This window comes from Ochotona princeps, chromosome 5, assembly GCF_030435755.1.
Source record: "Ochotona princeps isolate mOchPri1 chromosome 5, mOchPri1.hap1, whole genome shotgun sequence".
Lineage (NCBI taxonomy): Eukaryota > Metazoa > Chordata > Mammalia > Lagomorpha > Ochotonidae > Ochotona > Ochotona princeps.
The window spans coordinates 7121764-7142297 of record NC_080836.1 but is presented as its reverse complement, the minus strand read 5'-3'; positions in this window follow the sequence as shown (position 1 = coordinate 7142297).

Here is a 20534-nt window from a genome sequence, read left to right as displayed (position 1 = left end):
TTTGATATGGCGTGGCAGTATCAGAGGGATTCCACGGCACCACCTTGTTGGTCCATGTAATAAATCATAAGTGAACAATTGGACTATAATTTGACTTACCACAAGTAAATTGCCCACGGCCATGAAGACATGCTTCCCATTTCCTTATTAGCTCTGACTGTGTCACAACTAAACCATAATGAAGAGGTTGGAATTTTTCTTTCTGAAAAAGGACATTTCAAAGTTCTTAAAAAAAATTTGTATGGAAAAGTTTATTTCATGAGCCCCAACATAACTGTGGAAATGGCCATTCCAAGGTGATGTCACATTCTGGATTCAACACAATGACAGTAAATGGCCACTTAGGAAGTCCAGGCTCATCCCTCGCAAATTGATCAAAATAAAGCAGTAGCTGTGAGATGTGGAGACGTTCCACAGGTTCTGTCTACTACAAGAACAGACCAAGACAGGGCAAGTCAATGTTCATGATTTTTCCCCATGTTCAGAAAAATTGCTGTGTTCCATGTCACATCTTTCATTGAGTTTAAGTGCTCCTTCAGAGATAGGAAGGGAATAGTGGATGTTGGCATTTGTTAGCCAACCTGGTCCAGAAAGATTCGCTTGTTTCAGAAAATGTACAGTGAGGACAACTCCCAGCCTCTATGACACCATGGCATTTAACGGGTTTATATGTGCAAATTAATCCCTACGAGGCTGGAAGTTCTTGATCCACTGATTGAAATCCAGAAAAGAAATATTTATTTTTATTTAGCATGCTTTAAATTTAGACCAATTAAGCATCTAATGATACTGTAAAAAGCATCTCTTTCTTTTGTGTCCCATTTTTGAAAAGTGATTCTTCTTCACTTTACTAAGACTGTGACTTTTTTTCAACTTAATCACAATCACCTTCATATCATGCTAGCATCATAATATGGGTATACAGCCCAGAGGTTGTACTTACTATGTTACTTACACCGAGATTCTGGTCAAATACTATTTTACATATATGTCTTGAGTTTAATTCACAGCTTTTATGGCACAATGATATCAATCTTCTCATATTTATTCATTATTAGTATGTTAAGAATCAGCTTGCTATTGAGTACTAGACTAGACCTAGAGAATTCAAAGAACATGATTATGTCTCCAATTGTTACAAACTGTCTTTGGTTAATCAGCTCTCCAGCCCAGAAGAACTAGGAAACCTTAAAGATGACATTTAGCACATATTTGAAATTTTATACTGCTGAAGTTCGGATTTCCATTTTCTGCTGCTGATCTACCTCCGAGGATGGATGTAATGTTAGATCTAATGAGAAGATTCACTGGACAGGAAAGAAGCAGAAGGAACAGACCCAGGAGAAGGGCACCCTGTGGTGGCACAGCACAGTGCACACCCAGGGGAGCCCATCCTGGTGGAGGTATGAACTTCTCTGTTGAACATGCACCAACGCAGGTCAACACTTTGTGAAAACAGGGTCCATCCTTCTGTTCATGATAAAACATGCTGAACTACAGAATCAAGATCACTACAGCGACGTATGTATTTGTTGCATTTCTTAAAAAACAAGCAAACAAAATAAACTTTAATGAGGAAAGTTTTCACAAACCATTAAATCTAACAATGTAGTATTATTTAGTAAAACTATGGATTTATATATCCATCATGCCAATTAAGCATCTTCATTAAAACAGAAGATATCTCTCTCCTCTCTTCTTTCCTCCCACCTTCAACTTTAAAAATAAATCTTCATTAAAAGAAGAGAATAGGGGTCCAGCAGCGTGGCCTAGCAGCTAAAGTCCTCACTTTGAATGCCCCGGGATCTCATATGGCCGCTGGTTCTAATCCCGGCAGCTCCACTTCCCATCCAGCTCCCTGCTTGTGGCCTGGGAAAGCAGTCCAGGACGGCCCAATGCGTTGGGACCCTGCACCCGTGTGGGGAGACCCGGAAGAGGTTCCTGGTTCCCAGCTTCAGATCGGCACAGCACCGGCCATTGCGGTCACTTTGGGAGTGAATTACCGCACGGAAGATCTTCCTCTCTGTCTCTCCTCCTCTCTGTATATCTGACTTTGTAATAAAAATAAAAAAATCTTTTTTTTTTTAAAAGAAGAGGATAAATCATTCTAAGCATGATTGTATTTCTGTGCTAAAATAATAATAAAATCTAATAAAAAAAATCCAGGTAAATGGTATGTGCTATTGGTGGAGGTGAAAAATATAGTCTGGTAAATGGGCAAAGACATCTTTAATAGGGGAGCAGGAGCTTAACGTCAAAGAGCACTTAGTAAATGGAAGGACATATGGGTATTTTGTGATACAAAAGATAATATTAAGGAGTTTTGGGGTAAAGGAAATTAGGCATCCTGAGAACAGAGATGAGTAAGAATCTTAAGATTGTGCCGTAAACTATTTTAGTAAATATTTCCGATCCATTCAATGTTAGTCCCATTAAGATTTTGGTGTAAAGTGTTTGGAGACCACCTCACCCCTCAAGAAGTGTACCCTGGGGAAACTGTTCAAATTCAGATTTTGGTAGTCCACAGCCCAAGCCCATATCTCTTGGGTAAACACTAGGTATATGCGTTTTTTTTTTTAAGATTTATTTATTTTATTACAAAGTCTTTGGCTTTTCACACTCTGTTATGTTTCCAGATGAACTTTTGTGTGTGCTTTTCTATTTCTGAGAAGAAGGTTGCTGGGATTTTGTTTGGGATTGTGTTGAATCTGTACATTACTTTTGATAATACGGACATTTTGATGATGTTGATCCTGCCAGTCCAGGAACATGGTAAGTTTCTCCATTTTGCAATGTCTTCTTCTGGTTCCTTTTAAATGTTTTATAATTTTCATCATGGAGGTCTTCCACATATTTACTTAGCTTAATTCTTAGGAATTTAAGATTCCTCTCCAACATTTTAAAGGGGACTGTGCTTATAATTTCTTTCTCAGTCATGGAATCATTTTTCTGCAGTAGTACCATTGATTTGTGTCCATTAATTTCATATCCTGCTACTCTGTCAGTCTCTTAGGAGTTCCAGTAGTCTCTTAACTGAGTTTTTTGAATCTCCTATGTGGAAAATCATGTTATCTGCAAATAGAGATGATTTCAGTTCTTACTTTCCAATATGGATTCCTTTAATTCCTTTTTCTTGCTTAATAGCTCTAGCAGGGACTTCCAATAATATATGTATGGAAGAGTAGTGGTGCCTTTGTATTTTGTAGCTGCTATTCCTTTTCTCTTTCACAAGAACATTTTTGAGTATTATTTGTTGGGCAGGTTTAGAGAAGGTGACTTATTAGAGATTTTCTTTATTGTAAAAGAATTTTATTTCATTTTCAAAGACAAAGGAGAGCTTTACAGGATATGTTATTCTTGGCTAAAATTTTTTCCCTTTTTGAGTTTGGAATATATAACTCTGTTTTCTCCTGGCCTGTAGTGTTTCCTCTGAAAGGTCAGCTGTTAGTTGAGTAGGAAAAACAATACATAGGAGGGTCACAGAACTCCTAACAGATTTAATCAAAAATCAAACTTCACCATGAGGCATGATAATGAAGCTTTCTTCAGTCCAACATATGGAAAAAAAATCCTTAAATGTGCACGTGAGAAAAATCAAGTGTCATGTAGAGGAGACCCAATCAAACTCATGGCTTTTCATTTAAAGGACTGTATAGTAGCTATGCAATACGGACTATTGTATCCAAATGTGAAGATTGAATGCCGTGTGCACATCTCAACTTCCAAATCAACAATGGTGTCCAATGGAACTGTTGAACAAATTTTTCAACAGGAGGCTGGACTCTCTGCTATTGTCCATACTTACAATATCAGGATACACTTAAATAGAGTGATGGACTTATGACCATGAAGGACTATACCATTGCAATAATATTGGAGAAATCAATGGTCGGTGGGGATTTGGGAAGAGGCCCAGGGATATCCCAGAGTGTATAGAATTGTATCATAAAATTATAAAATAAATTAAATTAAAAAGTAAGAATGAATCCTAAAACAGAAAACAATTTGTGTTGAGCCACAGACATAATGGTCAGTATGGCCAGCTTTCAAAACATAAATCACAAGTTTTAAAAGTTTTAAAAGATATAAACTGACAGTGTTCATGATACCCCCACTAGAACATGATTCTCCATGCAGCAGTAATCAGTGACTGCTTGGGCAATAGATTTGTTTTGACATCTGTAAACCTTGTGATCTTGGCTTACTCATCTCAGGCTGCAACTCTACTTGTACAAGGACAGGCTGAACTAACACAGGCTTCCCATCCCTGTCAAATTTAAAGCTCTGGTTTTATATATGCTTGAATGGAACTTTATATCCCTTGCTGGTTGCTCATTAAATGTTTGCTGATGGATCTTCCACAACCTACGATAAATTGAGCTGTGCTGGTTTTCATTTTGGATGAGCAAGAGTAACTGACTCATGCCCTAAAAACATTTTTATTGTCCTATCGTCTGTGTGGCCAAAAATCATATTTGATTGAAAGGATGGTTTTCTTATAAAAAAAAAAAATGGCACTCAACGTTTCATCCTGTTGTGTCTCTAGGAGCCAGGTTCTTTGAGAGGGATGTTACAAATGCTTGGCTTTTCACCTACCATGTCTCAGAGAATACAATGTAAGGATATTTCTTCTGGTAAAAGAAACTTGATCGGTATGTTCTCGCAGGAGTTGTTCAGGGTAAACGTGGTGATTTGTCTTCCTCATTGGCAGTACAAAATTCAACTTAGGTATTTGCCTCCTATCTGAGCTTTACAGAGGTCTCAAAGGCCCCATTCCTCCTTCCTTATCATCACAATGTGAGTCTCCATTCGCTCATGGCAAAATGGAAATAATGCCATGGGTGGCCAGCTCTGTGGTACGACAGATTTAATGCATGTGAGGCTCCCTGCCTCGTACATAGTGCCAAGAACAGTTTTAAAATGTGCACACTCCATAATATTAAAATATGTTATATAAAATTGAAAATCTCTACATGATGAACTTCAAAAATTCAATGGAAAACGGACTTGAAGCATAAGTTACATTTTTTCAGGAATCTTCATATATATATTTATATAGGAATTACATATAAGATGTCTATTTATATATGCATTTATGAATGAGAGGCTCAAGAAGCTTTATATATACATACATTTAAAAGTTATTAATTACATATGCAATTAGATTTATACCAATTATTTATGTATGCATACATAAAATGTCAAAACACAAAAAGTTGAAATGAAAATAAACAGAGAACCTATAGATGAACTAACATTTCATGAACAATTTTTTTTAAAAGATTTATTCATTTTATTACAGCCAGATATACAGAGAGGAGGAGAGATAGAGAGGAAGATCTTCCATCCGATGATTCACTCCCCAAGTGAGCCGCAACGGGTCGATGCGTGCTGATCCGAAGCCGGGAACCTGGAACTTCTTCCGGGTCTCCCACGTGGGTGCAGGGTCCCAATGCATTGGGCCGTCCTCGACTGCTTTCCCAGGCCACAAGCAGGGAGCTGGATGGGAAGTGGAGCTGCCGGGATTAGAACCAGTGCCCATATGGGATCCCGGTGCGTTCAAGGCGAGGACTATAGCCACTAGGCCACAACACCGGGACCTGACCATTTCTTAACCCAGAACCTGCTGCAGTGCTAAAGGCTAAGCTGACAGTGACTCATCTTGGGTATTGAACTTCACTCCCTTTCTTCTTTTAAAGATGTCTTTTACTCATGTACTACACTGAATCCTTTTTGCCCCTTTATTCCATTGCTCTGATGTGTAACTCTCTGAGGACAGATGTTCTTCCTGAGGGGTGTGTGTGTGTGTACATGTACATGCATATATCTGTCCAGAGGAACTGTATATTGGAGGCAAACATATTATAAACTGGAGATACAACATGGTATGCATCTCTACTTCTGAAAAAAAAACATGGACTTGCAAAGAATATTAAATATAACTTGACAATAGAATGCTGGCATTTCTTCTATTGTCTATACCTACAATGTCATTATACACATGCACAGAAGAATGATGGGTTTGTGACTGTTCTTGAAAGACTATACAATTGTTATAATATAGGGAAAAGCATTGGGGGTGTATGATGAATGGGAAGGAGGAAGGGGAAATACCTGAGTTTAAGGAAATGCATCATAAATTTTTCAAAATATCCCAGTTACAGAAAATCAAGTTCAAAATAAGAAAAAGTTATCACATCAAATTAAAACAATGGTAGTGCAAGGAACTCATCAAGAAAGTGATGAGAAAACGAAAAGAATGGGAGAAAATATTTGCACACTACACAACAAATATGGAACTAATTTGCGAAATTTATAAAGAATCTTTAAACTCAAAAACAGCAAAGAAAGACACGTGGTTAAGAAAAGGAACCAGAAGATCTGTCATGATGATTCAGTGACTAAATAATCAACTAGAATCTGCTCGGGTTCCATGTGGTGCCGACTTGTCCCAGTTGCCACACTTCGTATCAAGCACTGTTCCTGTGGCCTCATAAAGCAGTAGGAGAGGGCCTAAAGCCTTGAGACTAAGCACCTGCATGGGAAAGCCACAAGAAGCTCTGGCTCCTGGCTGGGAATGGCTTAGCTCTGGCAATTGCAGCCTTATGGGGAGTGAAACCGAGGATGAAAAATCTTTCTCACTGAATCTCCTTCTGTGTAAATATGTTTTCTAAATAAAGTCACAAGAAATTTGAAAAGGAAACAAAAATGAGACAAGAAATTGAGGAGGCATTTTTCAAATGAAGAATGTAATGGCAGAGAGAAAAAAATAGCAACAACTTTTTGTTACGACTAAATGGAGTGTATTGGCCTGTTTTCCAAAGGTCCTACAAAACCTGGGTATGGGGAGATAGGTGTCTTACTCCACGATTGCTGAAGATTCATGCCAGTGTGGCAACTATCAGAATCAACGTGGAGAGTGCTTAGATAACTGAAAATGAATCTACCACGTGACACAGCTTCCAACTCCAGAAAATATATCAGAAGAGAAATATGCACATTAGAGAGACCTGCACACTGACATTAACACAAGCTTGATCTACACACGCAACATTTCATCAGAGGAAGAATGGAAAAAGAGAAGTGTGCTAATCAACTCCATGGACTATCACCCATAGATTTAAATATAAACAAACAAAAATTCTACCGTTTGAAAAAAATGATCTCAATGAGAGGAAATTTGTTCTGTGAAACAGGCCACTCCCAAACAGGCAAATATCATCTGTTCTTTCTGATGTAAGGCAAACTTCATGTCGAAAAGATGACAAATAGACACAAAAACAAGCATTTAGACTGGTATAATCTAATAGATTAACTCCTTAATGCAGCCCAGATTATCAGAGAGTGAGGCTAAATTGCAGAATGCATCTCTACTCCTGAATAAAAGGACTCCACATGAGGCTGTTCAATATGTCTTGAGAACAAAAGACTAGATTTTCTACTATACTTATTTTTCATTTTTTAAAATTTATTATTATTATCATTTTATGATACAGTTCCATAGGCTCCTGGGGATTTCCCTTACCCCTCCTCAATCCCCCCACACCTAGTTCCTCCATATCATTACTACAGTATGTTTCTTCACACACAGCCGTATGTCCATCATTGCAGGTGTGGACAATGGCAGAGAGTCCAGAATCCTAATGTCAAGATAGAGTAAACACTTTCATTGTTAAGTCCATCTTTGTGTGGAAGTAGAAATGCATGCTACGTTGTATCCTCACATCTGGATGTTATTCTCCATTTCACAGCTACTGTACATCCCCTTAAATGAAAAGTCATGATACAAAATCAACAATAGAAAGAAAAGTAGATATTTACAACGCAACAAAGTTAAATAACATGTTACTTAATATGACAGTCTCCATTACACAGTTACTGTATATCTCCTTAAACGAAGAGCCACAAAACAAATCAACAACAAGAAAGTAACAACACCATGAAATAAAATAGCATGCTACTGAATGATTAATGTGTCACTGAAGGAAAGAAAAAGAAAATCAAAAACCTTCTTGAAGAAAATGATGCCACTGCATGATCTATGAGTCATTGAATGATGTAATCAGAAGAAAGTGTTTTGAAGAGATGAAACCAACAGAAAACAACAAAACCCATGAGATACAGTTTCCGCTGATCTTTTTTTGGTGAAATGTGTCTATTCTAGAGGGCAAATAGATGGGTTTTATTTTTTAATCCAGTCTACTAATCTATGACGTTTGATTGAGCTTAAGCCATTTACATTCAGAGTTAAATATACATGGGTGGTACTTTGGTCCTGTCATTTTAGGAATGGGTTGTTCATTGGTTTAGTCTTCTGTTGTCATTTCTTTTGGGATGTTCTTCCCATTTGCCTTATGTTTTCATGGGTGCTATTCCTCTTCTCTGTCAAGAGAACATCTTGAAGTATCATTTGTAGAACAGGTTTGGAAGAGGCAAATTCTTTTAACTTTTCTTCACTGTGGAAGAATTTTATTTCATTTTCAAAGACAAAAGAAAGCTTTGCTGGATATGTTATCCTAGGCCAACAAGTTTTTTCTTTTAGAATCTGGAATATGTCACTCCATTCTCTTCTTGCCTGTAGAGTTTCCTGTGAGAGGTCTCCTGTGAGTTTAATTGATGTTCCCTTATATGTCAATTGATTTTTTTCCCATGCACATTTAAGGGTCTTGTTTTCCTTATGTTCAATTAAAGAGAGCTTGATAATCATGTGTCTTAGTGAAGATCGCTTTTGATCAAGCCTGTTGGGAGTTCTGTGATTCTCCTGGATCTTGTTTCCCAATTCTTTCTCTAGATTAGAGAAATTTTCCTTTATTATTTCATTGAATATATCTAAAACCAGTTTCTCTTTCTGCACCTGCTGAGACTCCCATAACTCTTAGATTTGGCCTAATAGTGTCTTCCAATTCTTGAATACGTTTTTTTTTGTTTGTTTGTTTGGCCTGATCCAGCTCTGCTTCCAGCTTTTTGTTTGCTTCCCACTGATGACAGGAAATAGCTTCCAATTCTGAGATTCTTTCTTCTGCTTGCTTCATTCTATTTTGGAGACTCTCCATTCTACTTTTCATTTGCTCTACTGTGTTCTTAATTTCTGATATATCAGCCTTGATTTGCTTTATTGCTACCTTAAATTCTTTGAATTCTTGTATGAGCTTCTCATTTTTGATCATAATCTTTAAAATGAGTTTTCTGAATTCTGTGTCCCCCATTTTCTCGATGTTTTCCTCAGTTAACTCTGAGGTTGGCAAACGGTTTTGCTCCTTTGCAGGGGAGTTTTCAGTAATATTCACTGTGCCTTTGTCTCTTCTTTTGCTCTTGATTATTGTACTTCTGGTTATCTGAGTCTTCTCCTTGGGACAGGTTTCTAAGCTCTGTCACCCACAGGTCTACAATGCGATTTTACTTATTGCAGTTGATACTCAACTTTTTGCTTGCAGCCACTTGTGCCACAACCTCCAGCAAGTTCCAGGTTTGGGTTCTTATGTCAGGTTTTCACTGTGGTCTCCCAGCTCCTGGCTCACCACTCTCCACATCCTATGGTATCATGCTGAGTCAGCACCATTGTCTACAACTTTTCTCCCACTTCCAATTGGAGCAGTTCCCAAGATTAGCGAGACACCATATATAACCTATATAGCTAGGTTGTTGGTAGCACTGATCTTGCCGGAACCTGTTGGACATTAGGTCTGAGTGTCACATGGACCTGTTTTGACCTGTACAATGCCATAGTCAGTCTTATTTTCCTGTGGCATCAGTGCTATGCGCAGAAATCAGTAAGTTCTTGTGAGCTCAGCACATACGCAGTTCACTGTTTTCCCCTGCAGCCCCAAAGCTTTTGTCACAGTGTACAAAATGTGCCTGACATACCACTACTAGAGTTCTTGATCTGCTGGCCATCAGGTCTGAGGGCTACCTAGATCTGTCTTGGGTGGAACCTGTGAAGTGCCACGTTGCTGCAGTTCACTTAGTCAGAAATGAGTTCACTCCCAGCTCAGCCAGTCCTTTCCCTTGCTTTTGCCTCCTTAAGCAGAATGACTCCCAATCCAGCTCTAGGGGGCTGACTGGGCTGTGAAATCCACCCTGTTCTCACACTGCCCATCTGGGATCTGACACTGTCTCTTCTCCTGGTCAAATCAAACAGACCAGCAGGACAGATAGTTTTTTGTCTGGGTTTACCTCCCAAGCTCTCAGTGAAAGTCCCTTCCCACTGGGTCGCTCTGGAATTCTGGCTGTTGCCATTCCAACAGGCACTTGGGTTTGTTGGATCTAGTCTCAATCTCTTATGTTAATGACTTTCTAATAATGTTAGAGTATTTATTCATAATTCAATATGAAATTAAATGCCTCCTGAGCCCATGGCAACTGGACATCTGTTTGAGTCTTGGCTTCTCTGCTTCTTATCCAATTTTACTAATATGCCGAGGAAAGCAATAAAAATGTTCCAAGTACCTGAGCCCCTTTTGCCCATGTGAGGGATATAAATTCAGATCCCGGCTCTGTCTTCAACCAACCCCAGCACCAGGTGTTGCCATCATCTGGGAAGTGGACCAATTGACAAGAGATCATTCTCCCTCCCTCCATTTCTTTGTAGCTTTGGGTTTTCTAAATAAATAAAGAGATTCTTTAAAAACACCCCAAATCCCTTTATCAATTCTTGGCCTGTATGCTGTATCCCAACCTCCTTGGAACTGGACTGTTGTATTTGCTTAAGCTGTTCTTCACTCCTCAAGGACCTCTTCCAGGCTCTAGGTAGACACCCAAGGACTGGAGATAGAGTACAGTCTTCATTGTGCTCACTGCAGGGCTGGGATTGCTGTGCAGTGCGCCTGCCAAGCTTATCTTGGACTACTCTTGCAAGGAGATGTTGTATTTTACCCTCCTTAAGGAACAACTTTCAGTGGCCTGTGGCTCATGGCGGACACACCCAGAGATGCAAAGTGAAGAGAGGATGGAAGGATTAATTTCCACAAACAGTAACCAATTCTTCTCAGTTTGTTTTTTCATCAAGCTTTCAAAGATTGCTCTCTTAAATCACTCACATAAACAGGTTTGTTATTGGCAAATTGTCTCTCCAAATGCCATAATGCTAATACCCCAGGTGTCAGACACAGACAGACCAAGATTTTGCTCACTTTCTCCTCCAGCTCCTCCTTTTGTATTCCATTCCTCTCTTCTTCATCCTTCTTCTCTAGTCTTCATTGTCTTATGATACGGATCTGCAGCCAGGTTTCCTGTGTAGATTTCAGGTACCCAAGTGCTTATGCTACCACCTGATGTCTTCTAGTACCCATTAGCAGGAACCTAGATAGGAAGTGGAACAACCAGGAACGCAGTTGGCACTCTACTTTGAGACCCCATGACCTCAAGTGCTGACTTACCAGCTGAACCACAACACTGGACCCACTCCTAATCATTTCTGAACTCTTGCTTATAGTATACCACTTGGAATATTTATCATGCATATTTCTATGAATCACTGTGATGATGCAAAAACATTAAGATATTATGACTCTATGGAGGTGTCAGTAAGGAGGAAGAGAGATACAAGATTAAGAAGGCACAGTAAAATGGCAGCAACAGAATTTGCAGGGCATTCACTCATTGTAAAATTTGTCCCACTTTGACAGGTCTCAAAGCAAAGGATTGGACATATAAGATCAGAATTTTTAGAAATTGAAAGAATCAAAGGTGTTACAGGTTTTCAGAAAAATAACATATGACTGATGCTTTAGTTGAATTTCTAATCTTTGAGTTTTCAAGAAACAGGAACAGAAGGACAAGACATTAAAGCCACAGCACCAGGAGTCAGATGGTTCCTATCAAGAAATACCTTGTTATACTCTCTGTCGGCCTAGCTGGTTCTTAGATATCAGATGTGCTCAGAAAGAGTGTGATGAATCAAGACAAGTGCATTACTCCTTCCCCGGTCCTTAAGAGGCTCACAGAAGCATATGCTTTGTAAGAACTTCTATTTAAATGTCAAATATGTGAATCTTATTATAAGACCTTAAAGTATGTTGTGACTCCAGTGAAGCTGGCCCAATTCTGCCTGACAAATTGTTCAACAACAATCACTTTCCCTGTGGTTATGGCAATAATGTGAACATAGTACCTGGAGTTTTGGTGTTTTATGACTACCTAGCATTTCTTAGCGTGCTGTTTCACAGAAGTTGCTTCAAACAGTACTGTTTGGTAGAGGACTTGTGATGGAAGACACAGTGATAAATCTGCACAACAATATTTAGTGGTGCAAATATTGGGATGTGGTAGATATCAGACACATTTGATATCTTATTATACACATTGCTTCCCACCTCGAGGCATCCTCTCCTTATGAAAAATTATACATTCCGCGGGACTAAGTTTTATGTTCCTTCACTTTTGTACATGAACTCTTACTCATACCAGATTATAACCATGTTCACAGACCACATACAAATGCCAAGCCCGAAGTGCTTTTCACATCAAACTTTCTGTGATGTACAAGTAAAACTAAATATTTAATATGTGGCTGATGCATGAAAGAATATTTCATTATTTTAATTGTATTTAGGCTTTGTTTCTATGTATCATTGCTCAAACAACACAGGGTTAAACTGAGTAGATCCACCCATGTGTAGAATAGACTATATAAAAAAAGCAAGGATTTTAAAAAATTACAGATGAACCACAGAGCCTGGAAGCAAACAAACAAAATTAGAGTAACAGTCTTTGATTGAGAGACTAGCATGCTTGCTATGGCATACACCAGATTAGAGTCTTGGCTCTGCTTCAGATTTCAGCTTCCTGCTAGTGTATTCCGTTTGTCAGCAGATGGTGACTCAAGCAATTGGGTTGTGACCATCTTGGCTTGAGTTCCTGACTCTTGCTTGGTTCATTTTGTTCAGAAAGTTCTGAATCAGCATGTAAGCGTGTCTCTCTCTCTCTCTCTCTCTCTCTCTCTCTCTCTCACTTTCCTCTCAACAAAACACAGAGAGGAGGAAAAAGAGAGAGAGAGAATTTGGTGGTTATGATTTGACTAATATATCATCATTCTATACTGGTGTACCTGGGTGCAGCATTTCGCAGTGGCACCTGACTCCAGCTCCCTGCTATTGCAGACACGGGGAGGCAGCACTGATGGGCCTAGTGTTTACATTCTGACAATACACCTAGAATACCTGGGTTAAGTTTTTGACCTCTGACTTTGAATTCTGCCTAGCCCAGCAGGATATGGTGGGCATTTAGAAGGCACACAGTGGATGGGAAACCTATATGTGTGTGTCTCTGGTTGTTCAATAGATTAAAGCTGTTAAAAGTTATGGGGATACATTGTGGGGCAGAAGGTTAAGCTACAGCCTGCAGTTACATCATCCCATACAGGAACATTATATTAAGTTCTGGTTTCACTTCTAATTCAGCTCTCTGTGAATGCTCCTAGGAGAATAGCAGGAGAAATCCAAGCACTCAAGCCCCTTTTTCTAAATTCCTGGGCTTGGCATGACACAATCCCAACTACTGAGGCTATGTGTTGAGTGAGCCAGCAGATGTTAAGATATCTCTCTCTCCTTCTCCCTCTCTCTTTCTCTCCTCCATTCTGCCAATTAAATAAAATACATCCATTTTTTTAATGAAGTAATGGACATTGGATGTACTTAAATAATTGTCTACATGAGTCTTGCATACCATAAATATAGGCAGATCTATTTTAAAAATTTTAATTTTATGAAAATTTACAAACACAAACAATATACATAAGGATGGGATCCTTCACAGTAAACGAGACGTAAAAGCACTATGTTGCACCTCATAGTGTTAACAGTAGTAGGATTATGCTGCTGTATCTGTTTCATGCCTAGTTCCTGCTGAGCTTGGCAGGGAGCTCCACTGTTGCAAGTAGCTACATGAAGCTCAATGTGAAGTTCATCATCTCTTTTGAGTAACTACTCTCTCTAGTAAAATTTGTATCCATGTACAATATAACCTTTTATTGTCTTTTCGTATTTTTAACTGTAAATACCACAAGCGGATCTCAAAGCATTTGTGTGGAATGGCATTAAAACATGTTGATTTTCATACAAAAATGTGAAACACATACAAACAAGATATTTTCAAATGTCCATAATAATGAACATTATGAGAAAGCTATATGTGAATTTTAGATCTTTATACCAAAATAATTTTTAATTCCATTTTCTAATGAGCTTTGTGAAGTAACCCTTTACTTAGGGCATACAATGTGTATATTGACGACTGGACTGTTTAGGGGGAATGACAAGTTGTAAGAGAAAAATTTAACTCCATAAGGGTAGATATGTCTTGCTCCCATGTTATTTCAAGGTCACAGCTTACAATGTGAATCCTTCAGGAGTTTTCAGGATTTGAGTAAAGAGTAAAGTCACTTACACTGTCTTAAGTGGTATGTTCAGTAGAATCTTGCTTCATATTTTCCCACTCATATTCTTAGAACTTGTGAGTCTAATTTTCCATTCCTCGCTCAGCTTTCCTCTACTATCTTATCCTCTATGTTTTTTGCTTAATGTCAGACTAGCTAAGGAACCAACTGCCTGCTTGCAGCCTGCCGGAGTCCAGCTCCAGCCGAGAGTTCGGAGCTCGGGAAGGGTGCGTGGAGTCGGCGATAAAGAAAGACACAGACACTGACACTTGATGCGTTCTCACAACAGCCCAAGAAAAAGCTGTCCTTTTTATTTACTCAGACACCTCACAAGCTTCTGCACAAGCAACTAATTGTTCTATTTTTTTACTTCAAGACTAAGGGGGCATGTACAGACATTCGGTCATTCCGTCTGCACTTCAGGGCTAAGCAGGTGTCCCCAGAGATAATTCTTTAAAACACTGTATTCATATTCTTCAAAGCAAGCCATTATTCATTCTTCAACAGTAGCCATGGAGCGGCAGCCAGGACTCCAAGGCCAAGGCACATGCGATTACCTGCTAATCAGTAGTACATTCCTACCACATTTCTATTTTTACAACTTGCCCATTATTCAATGGGAAAATAGTTTACAAGGGAAAAAATATAATTCTAAAAACAAAAATTACAAATATTAAATCCCCCTACAACTATAGACCTTGCAACCCCATAAATAAAACAATAATCAAAAACATTTTTCTTTAATAAAAGCATCCTTAATTCCTCTAGCTAAAAATTATAAAAGCGGCTGAAACAGCTACATTTTCTATGCTCCAAAAAATTGCAAAAACAGGCTAGCCTATAAAATAACAATAACTATACTTATTGTCACAGCAATTTCAGCTCTCACTCCCATCACTTGCATTCCCATGGGTCCACTGGGTGCTACCTGACTGGCCAGGCCCTGGAAAGGAGGCAGATCCGCCTCACCTGTGACCTTCTGTCTTCCTGCTGCCTTCTGGCCTTGAACCAGTCATTATTTTAGGGCAGGGCACTCGTGCAGTGCTCCCAACAGCAGCCCCCCTGGAAATTATCCTTCCAGGTTCTGGTTGAATGGAAAATGAGTAAGGATGATTTTTCTTGTATCCACAACAGTAGCCTTGAAAGTTGTACTGTAGCTTGGATGTTTTCGATATTTGTATGTTTACATTTCTGTTTCACAAAAACTATCAATTTTCATTTCATTCACGGTGAATGCAGTCAAAATCCACTAAGGATCCAGAAAGAATCTGTAAACATATTTGAATGACATATACAAGAAAAATTTTTTTCTGAAGCATTTCTCATCTGCAATGCTAGTTTTTATTAATTTTCTCTCTAAATGGTCTTTCAGCTGCTTAATGTATTATACAGAAGATCACCTTCTTAAGTGTTTTTTTTTTCTATACTACCATAAACTCTTATTCATGGTGAAAGCATTTCCTCTCCTTTATAATATGTCTGAACCCTGTTAACCATCTTTCAAATGTGAGCACAGGCATCAATTTCCTTCTACATATCATCCTTGCCCCAAAGGTGAGGGATGTGTTTTCCATCTCTTAAATGATATGCAGTTGAATGTCCTTGTCCGTCACTGAACAGCACGCCTAAGGCACATGGCACAGTATGGGGACCTTAGGTCAGTGCAATCACTAAAAGCAGTCTGAATGAATTCAGATCAGACCATGGCTCTTGCCTTCAGTTCTCCTTAGCTACAAAATAATTGCCAACTACACACTCTATGAATCTAACCAGAAATGGAGATATCATACACAATATGCTTACAATTGTGCTTGATTTGCATCAAACATTTAAGTTGTAACTATAACCACACATGTTTAATTATCACCTTTGGGTAGCTTTTAGCATAGACTGACATTCAAAAAATCACCAATTATTTAAGGACAGATAATCTGCACTAAAATTTCTTGTGTCCTTAATGCCTTGAAGATTAAAGAAATTTGAAGGAGAAGTTGATCCAATGTCTCCTGTTGCTGTCAACTGCTAAGCGATATTTCAGTGGTAGAAATTTTCAGAAATAAGAGTGTATTTACTAAAGAGTTATCCTCTCATTAGATTAGAACCATCTAAAAAAGTAATTTTCTTGTCTTTCCTGAAATCATCTTATCCTCAATATGTTTTAGAGTCCTTGCTTAAAGAAGTCTATTCACAAAGTCTCTATAACACAAAGCTATTCTCTTTCTTTTTTAAATAAATTGAGATAACTAGTTCTGACACAAAAACAATGTACTAGGAAATAAAAATGATGATAATCTTGATTATTTTTGGGAGGACAAGTTTTCTTTTTAAAGAATATTTTTAAAGTAATTTTCTTGAAGATTCATTCATTTTTATTGGAAAGTCAGATATACAGAGAGAAGGAGAGATAGGAAGATTTTCCATCCACTGATTCACTCCCCTAGTGATCACAATGGCCAGAGCTCAGCCAATCCAAAGCCAAGAGCCGGGAACTTCTTCCAGGTCTCCCACATGGGTGGAGAGTCGCAAGGCTTTGGGCCATCCTCAACTGCTTTCTCAGGAAACAACAAGAGAGCTGGATGGACATGGGATCACCGAGATTAGAACCAGTACCCATATGGGATCCCAGCTTGTGCAAGGCAAAGATTTTAGCCACTAGGCTACCGTGTCAGGCCCCTGAAAAGAAATTTTAAGCATTTAAAATTATTTTATTTTGTTTTGGCGAAAACAATAACTTTTCATTAACATGAAGTTAGCGAGCATGATAAAAAATGAAAATGCATCAAAAAAAGGAATCAAAAACCTTGCTGTAGGAATAGATGCTAGTGTGTGACTCTTGCGACATTGAAGGAATTACAATTAAAAACTAGACGTTCATTACTCATGATAATGATTTGGTGTTGCTGTGGTTTTAATGTGTATTTGAGGATCTTTGGACACCACGGCCATCAAAAAACTAAGTCTGCATTCTCAGCTTGCTTGGTTCTTTGAGATAGCGTCAACAAACAGGAAGTGAATGAAAAAGACAAAGGTATGAATCGCAAGGACTTAGGAAGGGACATGTATTCCTTTCTACTTTCTTATGGAACACTTGCCCTAGGAGCCCTGTGCAGCTCTAAGGTGATCCACTCTGTTGAGGTGACTGTGATAACACGACCCCATGAAGAGGACTCAGGCAAATACTGCCATTCGCATTGTCTAGATTCTGAGCCCCGTTGCTGAATCCTCAGCTGAGGAGACAGGCCTGGGAGGGAAGAAACCTTTAGGGTGTCTCAGGCCTCAGCCACCATCTACCTAGGACTCCAAGTCAGAATTAACTTGTCCATCCCTGTCAGCCTGCACACTGTGAGCAGGACAGATCATTGCTAATGTTGTTAAGCTGCTGTTTTGGAGTGGTTAGTTCTACAACAGATCATTGGGATAGTACAGTTACCAGGGAAACGATGTCTTCTTTCCAGTTAGTCCAAACATTTCACACGCAATTTTCAAGACAAAAGACAATGTTTCAGTCAAAAACATGATTCAAAGTTTTAGAGTACATATGAGAGGTTTTACCTGATATGGAAGAGATGATATTCTCTCAGTTGATTTGGTGGAAGAAAATATGAAAAATCTGAACTTTTACCCTCTGATATGTTGTGAGGGATATTTTGTGCATCTGTGTATCTATATGTGTGTGTCTCACACCTCTCTATTTTTAGTTTGCTCATGTTCTTCATCAATGTTTTAATCCATGACTCTGTACAGTCTCTCCACTGTGGCTCTCTGGCTTTTGCTCTTTCCCAGTTTTAGAGTTTGCCTTTTAGGGTGGTTTGGCACAGCAAACAAACACAATGGTTGTTGAAACTCAGAAATTGATACCACAAAGTGTGCTTTCTGGGCATGTAGATTACTTAGAACTTGACAAGTTGGGCACTGTTCCCAAAGTCCTTATGTGCCAAAGAAGCACAGACAAGCAGACGTTGCTGGGTTCCTTGCTCGGTGTGTTAACGTTCGCTCACATTCTTTGGCTTCACCATGGTTCTGGACAACAATCCCATTCTGCTGTTGGTTTTGAGTCTTGATTTCTGAACTCTCGTTTGTCACATAAAACTTTTGTGTGTTTTTTTTTTTGCATTTTTTGCATTTTATTATTAATATTATTATTGTATGATAGTGTTCCACATTCTCTTATCCCTTCCCCAATTCCCTCAATTCCACCTAGTTCCTCTATATCATTACTAACATATAGTTCTTCATACACAGTCATATGTCCATCATTGCGGGCATAGACAATGGCAGAGAGTCCAGAATCCTAGAGTCAAGATAGAGTAAACAGTTTAATTGTAAGTTCATCTTTGTCTGGAAGCAGAAATGCATACTATACTGCATCTTCACATATGCATGTTAGTTTCCATTTCACAGCTACTGTACATCCCATTAAATGAAAAGTCATAATAAAAAATCAACAATAGAGGGCCAGGCGGCGTGGCCTAGTGGCTATAGTCCTCGCCTTGAACGCGCCGGGATCCTATAGGGGCGCCAGTTCTAATCCAGGCAGCTCCACTTCCCATCCAGCTCCCTGCTTGTGGCCTGGGAAGGCAGTCGAGGACGGCCCAAACATTTGGGAAACTGCACCCGCAAGGGAGACCCAGAGGAGCTTCCAGGTTCCCAGCTTCGGATCGGCGTAGCACCGGCCTTTGGGGCTCACTTAGGGAGTGAATCATCGGATGGAAGATCTTCCTCTCTGTCTCTCCTCCTCTCTGTATATCCGACTTTGTAATAAAAACAAATAAATCTTAAAAAAATCAACAATAGAAAGAAAAATAGAAATTTACAATGCCATGAAGTTAAATGACATGTTACTAGATATGACAGTCTCCATTACACAGCTACTATACATCCCCTTAAATGAAGAGCCACAAAACAAAATTAACATTAGGGAAAAAAAGAAATTAACAACATCAAGAAGTTAAATGACATGCTATTAAATGACTAACGTGTAGCTGAAGAAATGCAGATCAGGAACCTTCTTGAAGAAAATGATGCCACTGCATGATCTATGAGTCATTGAATGATGTAATCAGAAGAAAGTGTTTTGAAGAGATGAAACCAGCAGAAAACAACAAAACCATGAGATACAGTTTCCGCTGATCTTTGTTGGTGAACTGTGTCCCCTCCAGACAACAAACAGATGGGTTTTGTTATTTAATCCAGTCTACTAATCTATGATGTATGATTGAGCTTAAGCCATTTACATTCAGAGTTAAATATACATGGGTGGTACTTTGATCCTGTCATTTTAGGAATGGGTTGTTCATTGATTTAGTCTTCTGTTGTCATTTTATTGGGATGTTCTTCCCATTTGCCTTATGTTTTCATGGGTGCTATTCCTCTTCTCTGTCAAGAGAACATCTTGAAGTATCATTTGTAGGGCAGGTTTGGAAGAGGCAAATTCTTTTAACTTTTCTTCACTGTGGAAGAATTTTATTTCATTTTCAAAGACAAAAGAAAGCTTTGCTGGATATGTTTTCCTAGGCCAACAAGTTTTTTCTTTTAGAATCTGGAATATGTCCCTCCATTCTCTTCTTGCCTGTAGAGTTTCCTGTGAGAGATCTCCTGTGAGTTTAATTGGCATTCCTTTATATGTCAATTGATTTTTTTTCCCATGCACATTTAAGGATCTTTTCCTTATGTTCAATTAAAGAGAGCTTGATAATCATGTATCTTTGTGAAGATCGCTTTTGATTAAGCCTGTTGGGAGTTCGGTGCCCCTCCTGGATGTTGTTTCCCAATTCTTTCTCTAGATTAGGGAAATTTTCCTTTATTGTTGCATTAAATACATTTACAAACTCAGCTTCTCTTTTTGCACCTGCTGAGACTCCCATAACTCTTAGATTTGGCCTCTTAATAGTGTCTTCCAGTTCTTGAATACGTTTTTTTTTTTTTTTTTTTTTTTTTGACCTGTTCCAGCTCTGCTTCCAGCTTTTTGTTTGCTTCCCGCTGATAACTGGAAATATCTTCCAACTCTGAGATTCTTTCTTCTGCTTGCTTCATTCTATTTTGGAGACTCTCCATTCTACTTTTCATTTGCTCTACTGTGTTCTTAATTTCTGATATATCAGCCTTGATTTGCCTTATTGCTACCTTAAATTCTTTGAACTCTTGCATGAGCTTCTCATTTTTT